The following is a 12154-nucleotide window of genomic DNA, read 5'->3' as shown; positions in this document are numbered from 1 at the left end:
CCTGCATGAACACAACGGCTCTTTTAAGAGCCAACCTTACCTTTCATCTTTTTTTCATATATGTTTTTAAAAACTTTTTTTATTTTTTTTTACCGTACGCGTACGGTACGCGTAATTTTTTTTTTTTTTTTTTAAAAACCACTAAAAATCAATTATCACATTACAAGGTCCTTGAGAGACTACAATTAAAAACTGAAAATTTTATTGTAGAGAAGTGGAAAAAAGGGACCATGATATTATTGACTTACCATACCCACTCAAAAAAATATTTATTCATTTAAAAAAATTTTTTATTGCTTTAAAAATGGTTCTAGTTTTCGAAAATTTTCTATCTCAATCTGAAAAAAAAGAAAAAAGTATTAATATTTAATAAAACATTTTATAATACAGTACACATATTTACATATTTTTCAAAAAATATTTTTGCCTTTTTTTTGCTGTTTTCAGAATATATTGCATTTCACTATAAATTGTGAAAGCAATTGCATTCATCATTTAACAGCGGGCAAAAAAAAATTAACAATCTCAAAGATTGTTTTAAAAAAGCCCACAATCTCTTTTTGCATAAACATAACTTTATAGAAATGCATAATATTCTTAAAAAATATCATCTAATATCAATACTTATTTCTTTAAAATACCGTCTGATATTTTTGTTTCAGAAGTATAATCACAATAATATATCTCAAATAACTCCACAATACATCTGGTTCCATTTCCTTTAGGCCAAATAGTAATTTTAAAATTCTTTTTTGGTTAAATTTCCAATGGTAATCCAATAAAAATCTAAAGTTTAAATTGTACAGATCTCACCGATTCACTGTAACATTTTGGTTACCGAAAGATTTATTAATAATTAAATAAGTCCACAATAGAATTGTTTACCTTTCCACATGGCCAAATAGTAATTTTAAAAATCTTTTTTGAAAAAATTTCCAATGGCAATCCAATAACATTCCAAAATTTAAATTGTGCAGATGTTACCGATTTTTTCTAAATTTTTGGTTTTCCAAAGTTTCCTTAAAAAATGGAAAAATTCCACATTACAATTGGTTACCTTTCCATTAGGCCAAATGATAATTTGTTAAATCTTTTTATTTGTAAATTCCAAATGGTAATCCAATAAAATGGTAAAATTGTTTTGTCCAGATGTTGCCAAATCTCTCTAAAATTTAGGTTTCAGGAAGATTAGATAGGAATTTGCTAAATCAAAAGGCAAACGTTGCTTAAAAATCAATTGGGAATCATTACACAGTGTACAGCCTTTTTCACATTTAAGATAAACTGTGTAATGACCAGAAGTTACAGTAGGTCCATCATGGAAAATTATTGCAACTGTTACAAAAGTTTTTCCTGAAATTTATAATTCCTGTCCTGCAAACTTCTTTATTAAAGTATCCAATTTTGAACCATCAGCTCTACATCGTTGCATCATTAAAATTACATACTGTCCGTATTCCTTTAAAATTAACGTTGAAAACATGTCAGATTTACACTCACCGCATTGCATGCTATGATTAGCATCTTTAACTAATTTAGCAAAAGTGACTGTTTTACTCTCTGGCAATGTTAAATAAATAAACCTTTCATTATCAACATTAGAGCCACATATATTATAACAGTTTTCACAACTGTGTTCCCATTTATAAGAGAGACCAAATAAATTTTCAATGGGAACCCCTTCTTCTTCCAGTACCTGAAGAAAATACATCAAGAATTCCTGTGCGTCTTGCTGTACATTTTGAGAAAACTGTGTTCGTCCTGAACATACATCTAAAACTTTTCTAATTTCAGTAGCACTTTCTATTTGAGTTTTATCATTACTCAGCTTTTCAAAAAGGAGACTCAGCACAGAACAGAATCTTTTTCCCTGATTTACTATTATCTGCTCTTGCAAACTTTCCAGATAAAATGCAACATTCAGCACTACATTAGCGTAGCAGTTGACACCAGAGCTATTTTCAAAATGACATCCTACAACCTGTTCTTCATTTTCCTTATTCGTTTTGCTTGCAATTACATCACTCCTCTTTTTTTTCCTCCTCTCTACATCTTCATTACAGATATTCTCATTTCTCCTTTTACGAGAAACTACACGTTTCTCCAACACAGGATACTGACCTAAATGAGGAGCATAGCTTCTTCTTAATCTATTATACTCCTTTACACAATTTGTATCAGCACTAACTTTTGAATCATCAAAGTCTATCATGAATAAACCTGATAATGTTTTCACTCGTGACAAAGCAACATATGCCATACCTTCTTTGAACACAGTTGAACCAATGTTCACAAATGCACAATCTACAGTCAATCCTTGAGACTTGTGAATAGTTACAGCATATGCTAGCGAAAACGGAAACTGCTTCCTACGTACATATAAGTCTTTCACAAGCATGAAACGAACTGAACAACGACAAATGTCTTTAACTTCTTCTATCTGATCAAATTTTATTTTTAAACATTCAATTCCATCTTTTTTCTGATAATTAATAAAACCCTCAACTCTTCCCATAGCTCCATTAACTAAACCTTTTTCAACATCCAAATTTCTCCTTAAAAATACTCTACAGTTCATGCAAACATATAGATTTTTTTCTAATCCAGCTGTTTTGGAAATGTTCTTCTCTAGTGAATCCAATTTATTTTTCAGTGTGCCTGTTAATGTGACAGTAATTCTTCCATCCTCAATTTTGTCCACTGCTTCCAATTTCCTGATATCTTCCTTTTCCAATTTCAAAAGCTCCTCATTGAATATTGAGCATTCACGTAGAGTTGGCATTAAGCAGATGACACTTTTCTTTTCTGCAATGTTCTTGTATATCTTCTCTGCAACTATTTCTTCCTTTGGAAATAAATTATGTAGCAGCCGACTCTGTAATGCTTTTTTGCCAGCTTCAGTGAGTAGTCCAATTCTGATATCTTTCAGAATACTTCCATATTCTTCATCGTTTGCTTGCCTCATATTAGTAGTAAGTTCCTTGTACTCAAAGAAGGACCAAATATTTGTATTACCGATGCTTCCCAATGACTTCTTCGTGTCTTCATGTGTCACAGTATTAAACACTGGTTGTCCTTTAACTGGAGTAAGTTGCAAAAGATCTCCAAAAACTATGACGTGTTTTCCTCCAAATAACACGTCATAGTCTGTCTTCAGAATTTGCTGCATTCTTAAATGCACAAAGGCAAGCATTAAGTTTGATACCATGCTCACCTCATCAATAATGAGAACTTGCATCTTCTTCAATACTCTTGAAACTTCCAAGCATGCTTCTCCAGTTAGCTTGTTGTATTGTATTTTGTTCTCATGCTCCACTGGTAACATTAGCAAACGATGTAAAGTGATTCCTTTTATGTTATATGCTGCTAACCCAGTTGGAGCAGTAACCACACAAGACAAAGTAGAATCAGTTTTTTGCTGTAGGTAGCTTCTGATGACTTTTATTAGGAAACTTTTTCCAATTCCAGCTTGTCCGCTTACATACATCCTGATTGGATGAAATGATGTGCATGAGCACTCTTTTTTTTCATGTAGAAATCCGTGATCAATTTTGTTTCTGATCTCTTCATAAATTTGTTGCTGCTCTTCATTCAGTTGTCTTTCCAAATTTTGTAAGTCTATAAATTCTTCTTGAGCTTGATTCATAGCCGTTTCCACTTCATTCATGGCTATTGATGCTTCATTTTCAACGATTGGTTGTCCTAGGGGATCTTGACTGAGTGTTCCTGAACTTTGGCTGTCCTGAGAACTGTCTCTAGCTATTTCTGCTGCAATTGTAGTTTCCTGTTCAATTTCTTCATTTAACATTTGCAAATAACTTGAGAATGTACTGCATTGTATGCTGTCTTTGCAAGCATTAAAAGAATCTTCATAGCTTTGAAATTCTCCCAGTAGTTCATCCTCTGTACGCCATGGTTTAAACAGCTGTAAAAGAGCCAAGTAGTAAAATTCCTTTTTGTCAGTAGTGTCGCAACTCAGCTTCCTGTGATTTATCAAACTTCCTTTTGTTTGCTTCACCAAACATCCTTCTTCACCAATGACTTTATATTTTCCATTGTTGATGTCTTCTGTGGCTTTCCGTGAATAAATGTAGTTCTGCAGCACTTCATAGAGACACATGTTCTCCAGATGATGACTTCTCTTGGGATAATATGTGTCCAACATGTTTGATTTCAAAATATCTGTACTTTCTGGGTCATTCTCGGCCAAATATTCAATTTCTCCAACAGATTTCAGTACCCGATTTCTCATTGCTGCAAGGCCTAAACTTGCCCAAATTATTCTTCTTGATTTCGAGTAGAGACTTGCAGAAGATAACCTATCTGAACATTCGTAGGATCCAATTTCTCGATGCGATAACATCTTCAAACGGAAACTGTACAGCTTCTTACTGACAGTTTTCTCGTGAGAAATCTCTTCCCACATTTCCTTCAATTCTGTTTTTTCTGATTTCGTAATGTAAGACGTTACATATCGAGCAACAGCAATGGAATTGTCAGCTACATACTGTATATCCATGTTAGCGTTCCACATGGATAAAATCACTGGGTTGTAGTCATTTATATTTTTTGATTCTTCTTTTCTTTTAAGGTTGTAGGTATTCTTAGGTGATTTTCTTGTGATAGTATGTCTCACAGATGACATAAAACTGTTAACTCTTCCATTTGAAAGAACAGGTCTAGGAAATCCAAATCGACATTTAGTGTAGTATTTATCTTTGCTCTTGTATTTCCGTCGACAGTATTTTCCACACCGATGACTTTGGAAACGTAAAACTTGCTCCTTTAACTTTTTCTCTTCTGTGCTTTTTGGTATAGCACATGTTGCATATTCTTCATGTAAGATAACACTGCTTCATCAGTATCTGTTCCAAACTTTGGGGCATCCTTGATCCACAACAGCATATGAATATGAGGAGCACCTCTTGCCTGGTACTCTTTTCTCCAAAAGAAATCCACTACTTCTCCTAGAGGTGGATTTTTTTTATTGCAGATGAAGGACATCATAGCCTCAAATCTATGATTGAAATATCTGCAAACATTAACCGGATCCAATGAGCACAGTTCTCCTGCTGTCTTGTATTCGATGTTTTTAATGTTTGAATTTGCCTCTCGTAGAAAATCCAGTAAATCATCCCAAGCGTACTCGGCACAGCTTAGGGTAACGAACCATGTTGGTGTTCCTAAATTCCGTAACATGCATTTTAATTCACCATGGCGTCGGTACCAATATTCATTTGTCCCACGCTGACAAGCCATCAGATTGATCAGTTGTGTTTCCAAATGATCATCTCGGTGCTGCACTTTCTCCATAAAATCCTTAGCAGACACATTTTGTAAATGTACTCCACTTTTTAAAATGTGATTTACTGCATAAGACAATGCAGACAAGTCGCTTTCAAATAAAAGATGGAACAAATAAGGAATACTTTGTCGAAATCTGGGATCTTCAGCATATAGTCTTGTAGTCCGATACTCAGAAGCTGGAATCTGTTCCGGACGTTCATCGTATCGTCCTCCTTTTCCTTTAGGAAACAGCTGGGGAAAACATCGAGCTTCCAAGCTCTCCTCCCATACACTCACGGGAGTTCCTTTTGCTTTCTTCATCTGAAATAGATCAATATTGTCTCCCATAACTTCTTTTGAATGAAGAGGATGTATGCTAAAATGTTCATAAATTTCTTCTTCCTTTGACTTGTCCACTTTTTCAATTTGTCCAGTTGGTGTTTCTGTGTCTTCTTGTAAATCTTCTTCTTCTTCTAAATAAATTGATTCATACCATTTGTTATTCCTTTTCAAATACAAATTTGCTCTTTGTACTTTCCGTACATCTACCAGCTCCTGCCAAATCTTCTTATTCTTTGTAGGTACACCATTAACCAGAATAATTAATGGTTCAGTTTCCAAAGTATCCGCATCAATAGTTTCCATATTTTTTTTCAAATCCAAGGGCAAATACACCACTCTACCTTTTAAACCTCTCAGTAAATCTGAAGGAGGTAATTTACCAGTTTTGGGCTCCATACGTACTATGGTCTGGAACGGATGAACACATTGAATGAGTATAGACTCATATGTATTTAATTCAGAAAGTTCAGCAGGAATAGCATCCAATTCTAAATTATTATGTACAGCTCTGGTCGGCATTCTATTTTCCTCTAACTTGTTGTAACAGTATTTACAAATACGCTGATCTTCACCCAATTCAAAACAATTTTCAAGAAATATATATGTGGCAAAATCCTTCCACTTATAATTATCTTCATTTTCACTCTTTCTGTAGAGATCAACATTCCTAGTTTGTTTTCTATAATGAGTTCTGCGGCAACAAATACAAGTAATATTTGGTCTTTCATTAGAGATTATTGCAAATTTTGTTATGTGATCATTAAATGTCTTACTTACAGAGGGTTCTACATTCACTTCCACTTCTTCCTCATTTACTGTGTCCTTCTCTGCACTGTTTTGTTCAGGACCAAAGTAACAAAACTGAATTTCATCAACAACCTTCTCTACATCTGATACCGTTCCACGGAACAGAGCCCTATTCAATTCATCTAACTTTATTGCTGGACTTTTAGCAAAATACAACCGTCTCACAAACTTTCTCATTTCAGTATGATGAACAGCCAGCATCCTAAAATGATGGAAAACACTATTACACACTTTTCTAGATAGACAAGCCAGAGAATGACCCTGCAAACCAGTATTCTCTCTCACTCTGCATGGATCCAGACTTTGAAGCACCTTAATCTTCTGTTTTACACTTTTTTTACTATATTCTCTTAGAAACTCACGAAATTTATCAATAGATTCCTGACGCACAGTGCAAATACTACTACAATTCCAAGTGTACACTGGGGCTTTAGGACGTCTCCCCATAGCCTCATCCGCCATCACTTGTACCTCATCTCTTGGAACCATTATCTCCTTCTCCATTATGCAACCATTTTTCACTTCATAAGCACGACCTCTGGTGTCAACTGCATGCAGCAAACTATTACTTTGAAAATAACTCTCTTCATTAACCCCTTGCATGCCCGCCCCTTTCCCCGCCCAGTGCCGCGCTTTTTATTAGCGGGCGGAGTTCATGACGAGCTGGACTCGTCATGGGCACAGCGCCACCGCAGCCCATGACGAGTCCAGCTCGTCATGGGCACTGAAGGGGTTAAAAAAAGGTTCACTACTTGAACTATGCATCCATTTTCCTAAAAACACTTTAGAAAAGTTTGTTCTGTTCACTACTCTTTTCCTTTTGCTATGTGATTTCAGTACATTAACCATTTTGTCTAATGTACGCATCCTATTCAAAATTAAAATGAATAGTTTCCTTTTTAATTCTAATGCCTTTGCTGCAATGGCTTCAATTTCTTTTTTTCTCTTATAAAACTTGGCCTTTTGCTTATATTTCTTCACATCCTTTATCAAATTGGACATAACTCTTCTCTGAAACATTTTTCTACGTATCTCTTTAAACGCTGTTTTTCTGTTTAAGTTAATCTTTTTAGTTGCAGAAGGTATATTTGCATTAACTAAATTCTCAATTTTTTCCTGTCCTTTTCTATTGAAAACATTCTTTCCAGTACAGACATTTTGTACATTTTTCCTTTTTTTGAATATGTTCTTTAGAAAATTTTTTGTCTGCTTACCAGAAGATTTTTTCTTTTTCCCAACATGAGCATCTTCAACTAACTTAGGTCCTCCAGTTGTCTTCAAATATAGGTTTTTTTTGTGGTCTTTTTTTACTCTGGATTTTGTAGGCATCTTAAATTTTGTTCACTGCTCTTCAGCAATACCTGAAAAAAACTAAAAAAAAATTCCTTTATTTTATTTAAATATATTACTACATTTGTTTTCACATTAGTCACAAAACAAATTTCTTTGCCAATTTGAAAGCACACTTACTACTCTTTTTTTTGGCAAGTGATAATCACTTTTATAGACTGACACATTATGAATCCACTTTTCAGATTTTTTAAAAAGCACATGTCCAAACTGCTTTTTCAGACCAGCACCATTTGTAACCTGGGTGACTGCCTACACTCCAGCAAGGGCAACCAGCCTTAGTGATGCTGAATGTATTTGCATTACTGACTGAAACCTCAAACCCCACTCGCTTGTGAATACTGTGCATGATTCCACATGGTAAGCAGCTGGGTGTGTGCTAAGAGTCTGCTTCTGCACCAAAAAATGGCTCCTCCTTTCCTTCTAATGCAACTGTGAAATCACCAGAGCAATACGCAATAAATCTCTGTCTATAATTCCTCTTTGCACACAGAGTCATGTTTTCACATTAGTCACAAAACGAAATTTCTTTGCCAATTTGAAAGCACACTTACTACTCTTTTTTTTGGCAAGTGATAATCACTTTTACAGACTGACACATTATGAATCCACTTTTCCGATTTTTTAAAAAGCACATGTCCAAACTGCTTTTTCAGACCAGCACCATTTGTAACCTGGGTGACTGCCTACACTCCAGCAAGGGCAACCAGCCTTAGTGATGCTGAATGTATTTGCATTACTGACTGAAACCTCAAACCCCACTCGCTTGTGAATACTGTGCATGATTCCACATGGTAAGCAGCTGGGTGTGTGCTAAGAGTCTGCTTCTGCACCAAAAAATGGCTCCCCCTTTCCATCTAATGCAACTGTGAAATCACCAGAGCAATACGCAATAAATCTCTGCCTGTAATTCCTATTTGCACACAGAGTCATGTTTTCACATTAGTCACAAAACGAAATTTCTTTGCCAATTTGAAAGCACACTTACTACTCTTTTTTTTGGGAAGTGATAATCACTTTTACAGACTGACACATTATGAATCCACTTTTCAGATTTTTTAAAAAGCACATGTCCAAACTGCTTTTTCAGACCAGCACCATTTGTAACCTGGGTGACTGCCTACACTCCAGCAAGGGCAACCAGCCTTAGTGATGCTGAATGTATTTGCATTACTGACTGAAACCTCAAACCCCACTCGCTTGTGAATACTGTGCATGATTCCACATGGTAAGCAGCTGGGTGTGTACTAAGAGTCTGCTTCTGCACCAAAAAATGGCTCCCCCTTTCCATCTAATGCAACTGTGAAATCACCAGAGCAATACGCAATAAATCTCTGCCTGTAATTCCTCTTTGCACACAGAGTCATGTTTTCACATTAGTCACAAAACGAAATTTCTTTGCCAATTTGAAAGCACACTTACTACTCTTTTTTTTGGCACGTGATAATCACTTTTACAGACTGACACATTATGAATCCACTTTTCAGATTCTTAGAAAAGCACATGTCCAAGCTGCTTTTTCAGACCAGCACCATTTGTAACCTGGGTGACTGCCTACACTCCAGCAAGGGCAACCAGCCTTAGTGATGCTGAATGTATTTGCATTACTGACTGAAACCTCAAACCCCACTCGCTTGTGAATACTGTGCATGATTCCACATGGTAAGCAGCTGGGTGTGTGCTAAGAGTCTGCTTCTGCACCAAAAAATGGCTCCCCCTTTCCTTCTAATGCAACTGTGAAATCACCAGAGCAATACGCAATAAATCTCTGCCTGTAATTCTTTTTTGCACACAGAGTCATGTTTTCACATTAGGCCCTTAAACGAAATTTCATTGCCAATTTGAAAGCACACTTACTACTCTTTACTTTGGCAAGTGATAATCACTTTTACAGACTGACACATTATGAATCCACTTTTCAGATTTTTTAAAAAGCACATGTCCAAACTGCTTTTTCAGACCAGCACCATTTGTAACCTGGGTGACTGCCTACACTCCAGCAAGGGCAACCAGCCTTAGTGAGGCTGAATGTATTTGCATTACTGACTGAAACCTCAAACCCCACTCGCTTGTGAATACTGTGCATGATTCCACATGGTAAGCAGCTGGGTGTGTGCTAAGAGTCTGCTTCTGCACCAAAAAATGGCTCCCCCTTTCCATCTAATGCAACTGTGAAATCACCAGAGCAATACGCAATAAATCTCTGCCTGTAATTCCTCTTTGCACACAGAGTCATGTTTTCACATTAGTCACAAAACGAAATTTCTTTGCCAATTTGAAAGCACACTTACTACTCTTTTTTTTGGCAAGTGATAAACACTTTTACAGACTGACACATTATGAATCCACTTTTCAGATTTTTTAAAAAGCACATGTCCAAACTGCTTTTTCAGTCCAGCACCATTTGTAACCTGGGTGACTGCCTACACTCCAGCAAGGGCAACCAGCCTTAGTGATGCTGAATGTATTTGCATTACTGACTGAAACCTCAAACCCCACTCGCTTGTGAATACTGTGCATGATTCCACATGGTAAGCAGCTGGGTGTGTGCTAAGAGTCTGCTTCTGCACCAAAAAATGGCTCCCCCTTTCCATCTAATGCAACTGTGAAATCACCAGAGCAATACGCAATAAATCTCTGTCTATAATTCCTCTTTGCACACAGAGTCATGTTTTCACATTAGTCACAAAACGAAATTTCTTTGCCAATTTGAAAGCACACTTACTACTCTTTTTTTTGGCAAGTGATAATCACTTTTACAGACTGACACATTATAAATCCACTTTTCAGATTTTTTAAAAAGCACATGTCCAAACTGCTTTTTCAGACCAGCACCATTTGTAACCTGGGTGACTGCCTACACTCCAGCAAGGGCAACCAGCCTTAGTGATGCTGAATGTATTTGCATTACTGACTGAAACCTCAAACCCCACTCGCTTGTGAATACTGTGCATGATTCCACATGGTAAGCAGCTGGGTGTGTGCTAAGAGTCTGCTTCTGCACCAAAAAATGGCTCCCCCTTTCCATCTAATGCAACTGTGAAATCACCAGAGCAATAAGCAATAAATCTCTGCCTGTAATTCCTATTTGCACACAGAGTCATGTTATCACATTAGGCCCTTAAACGAAATTTCTTTGCCAATTTGAAAGCACACATACTACTCTTTTTTTTGGCAAGTGATAAACACTTTTACAGACTGACACATTATGAATCCACTTTTCAGATTCTTAAAAAAGCACATGTCCAAACTGCTTTTTCAGACCAGCACCATTTGTAACCTGGGTGACTGCCTACACTCCAGCAAGGGCAACCAGCCTTAGTGATGCTGAATGTATTTGCATTACTGACTGAAACCTCAAACCCCACTCGCTTGTGAATACTGTGCATGATTCCACATGGTAAGCAGCTGGGTGTGTGCTAAGAGTCTGCTTCTGCACCAAAAAATGGCTCCCCCTTTCCTTCTAATGCAACTGTGAAATCACCAGAGCAATACGCAATAAATCTCTGCCTGTAATTCATTTTTTGCACACAGAGTCATGTTTTCACATTAGGCCCTTAAACGAAATTTCATTGCCAATTTGAAAGCACACTTACTACTCTTTATTTTGGCAAGTGATAATCACTTTTACAGACTGACACATTATGAATCCACTTTTCAGATTTTTTAAAAAGCACATGTCCAAACTGCTTTTTCAGACCAGCACCATTTGTAACCTGGGTGACTGCCTACACTCCAGCAAGGGCAACCAGCCTTAGTGATGCTGAATGTATTTGCATTACTGACTGAAACCTCAAACCCCACTCGCTTGTGAATACTGTGCATGATTCCACATGGTAAGCAGCTGGGTGTGTGCTAAGAGTCTGCTTCTGCACCAAAAAATGGCTCCCCCTTTCCATCTAATGCAACTGTGAAATCACCAGAGCAATACGCAATAAATCTCTGTCTATAATTCCTCTTTGCACACAGAGTCATGTTTTCACATTAGTCACAAAACGAAATTTCTTTGCCAATTTGAAAGCACACTTACTACTCTTTTTTTTGGCAAGTGATAATCACTTTTACAGACTGACACATTATGAATCCACTTTTCAGATTTTTTAAAAAGCACATGTCCAAACTGCTTTTTCAGACCAGCACCATTTGTAACCTGGGTGACTGCCTACACTCCAGCAAGGGCAACCAGCCTTAGTGATGCTGAATGTATTTGCATTACTGACTGAAACCTCAAACCCCACTCGCTTGTGAATACTGTGCATGATTCCACATGGTAAGCAGCTGGGTGTGTGCTAAGAGTCTGCTTCTGCACCAAAAAATGGCTCCCCCTTTCCATCTAATGCAACTGTGAAATCACCAGAGTAATACGCAA

The sequence above is a fragment of the Triturus cristatus genome, chromosome 6 (genome assembly GCF_964204655.1).
Source record: "Triturus cristatus chromosome 6, aTriCri1.1, whole genome shotgun sequence".
Taxonomy (NCBI): Eukaryota; Metazoa; Chordata; class Amphibia; order Caudata; family Salamandridae; genus Triturus; species Triturus cristatus.
The sequence above is the reverse complement of the archived record's forward strand: the minus strand, read 5'-3'. Positions refer to the sequence as shown.